Below are 2,493 nucleotides of genomic sequence, written 5' to 3' on the forward strand. Positions count from 1 at the left end.
ATTGGACTTGAAATTATCAATATTCTTTACAACATTTTTTTAATGTAAACTATTTACTAAGATTTCCCTATATTTTTATGTCAGAAGAGACTATTATATAATATTTTGACCGATGATTTTTCAATTATAAATTGTTCTTAACAAATTGGATGATTGGCAAAGAAGTAATGACGATCAATAATTACATATCAGACCTAATGCCACTTCTCATACAACTGACAAGAAAAGAAGAGTGGCCCCCAGGGTATATCTCCAAGTGGTAAAAAAGGAGGGTGGAAAAATTCATTTTTGTTTGAGGCTGCTGCGTCAAGGGTTCGAATCCTGAAATATGGATTTGGCTCTTGGGTAAGTGCAAGTGTATAAGCAACCTTCTATCCTATGCCCTTGGAGGCATAACCTGCGATTTACCTCCCTCACGATGCTCTAGGGCAGGGGCAGTGGGGGACCCTTAAAGTTGGGGTTCAACCCTTTTTTTTTTTTACAAGAAAAGAAGAGTGCCTTGAAAATTGAATTTTAGTAGGAATACAAGAATTCTGCAGTGTTGTTAATTTTTAGTTTCTAACTTACCTGTGAATTTAATTTATAAAATTGCTTCGAAATTCTTCATGTTTCTTGGTTTTAATTTTGGTACCTTTTTGGTTTTCAGTTTGAAACTTTATGTCCAATTTTTCAATTAAAGAAATTATTTTACTTTACTATATATTCGTATCTTCTTTGAGTTGTTTCTTCCTATTTGGATTCTTATAATGCCCATTTTAAAGTACATTAGACCATCTTATTGTTAAGTGTGTAAGGCCGTGTCACAATCATGTGCTAGGAACATGTGCACGTGCAACGAATGTAACGTGTACGTGCAACGAATCTGCAAAAATAACATGTTATTTTAAGGTTAACATAATAAATAATGTACCACATTCTCATGCATCACGTGCAAGGAACGTGAAGTTCAAGTAGTTTTATGATTGGATTATTGAAAGGGAATATCTTTGAATGGTCGGCTTGATACATAATAGGCGGAAAAATAAATAGTTTAACGCAAGAAATAAAACATACACAAATGAAGATCTTGAACCGAACAAATCCGTAACACTCAATGGTGAAGGTTCATCGGAAATAGAAGGTTACAGAGAAAAGAGAGTGAAATTTCGCTCCAAAACTCGCTTCCAAGAATTTTTTAGAAAGTACAAAATGGGGATGAATGTTTGGCCTTCTATAGGCAAAAATGCGTCACCTCCATACCTTCATATCATCTGGCGTAACTAGATTGTTAATTGACGAAGAGATAGCAACCCTTTAATCGAATGTGACTAGACATGAATATTGAAATCAATGCACCAGATCTACCACGCACATCGCGCTAATCATACATGTCACTAAATGATGACCACTATGATGACCCCGACTTTTGAAATCAATGCACCGAATCTGCCATGCACCTCATATTCTAATAATGCATGTAGTCAAATGACGGTTGCAATGATTAATAAAAGAGGTATTTTCAAAAGCGTTTAATTTCATGGGTGTCAATTGAAAAATGTCCACTTTTTAAATTTAAGCACTAAACTGTTTATTGTGCCCTTTAATGAAAAAAAGAAGCAGTTTATTTTTTTTTCAATTTGTTGCGGATTTCGAGAAGTAGCTTTCATGAGAAGCTATATTAAAATGATATTATCGACATTTCAAATGTCATTCTCGATATTTGAATTCTGTTTATTTTTTAAACGTACACATGTTAAATCACAATATTAAATATTCTCAACATTTTAAATATCTAGAATGACATTTCATTTCGAACATGACATTTCTCTACACTTGAAATGTAATTTTCGACGTTTCCGTGTTAATGAGAAAAATAGCATTAATTGTGATTTCACATGTGCACTTTCGGAATAAATATGGCAGGTTATGTGTCAAAAATTTATTGACCAATAATTTTTTTGCAAAAATGTCTATTTATTGTCTTTGTGTGGAATCATAAATTGTTCATAAAGGTATTTTGGTCCAAAATATTTCAAAATGGACATTTTTGCAAATGAACATGTGAAAGTGAACATTTCAAGTAATTTCCTCTTAATAAAATATAAGGAAAAATAAACTCATTGAAATTTTTTTTTTTTTTATAATGGGGGAACTCGCAACCGCTACTTTTCGAGTGCACACTGGGTAAACCTTTGAGCTAACGCAATAGCTTGTAAATCACGCCAACCAGGTAAATCGCACTAGGCAAACCCGGTGCGACAAGCTCGAACGAAAAAGTGTTGGTGGGGGAATTGAACTCGTGACCCAAGACCTCTGCGTTCACTTACTCCACCAACTCGGTCACCCCATAAAGGGCCATTGCAACTTCTTTATGTTCATGAGAAGAGCGCAGAGGTTGGGAGAATTGTATATTGTACAATATCGGATACACCATCACTAGTATGTCTATCAATAATAATGGGGAGCGCCCCAAAAAAAAAAAAAAAAAAAAATCCCTTACAAAAAAAATTGGGC

This window comes from Olea europaea, chromosome 15, assembly GCF_002742605.1.
Source record: "Olea europaea var. sylvestris chromosome 15, O_europaea_v1, whole genome shotgun sequence".
NCBI classification, from domain to species: domain Eukaryota; kingdom Viridiplantae; phylum Streptophyta; class Magnoliopsida; order Lamiales; family Oleaceae; genus Olea; species Olea europaea.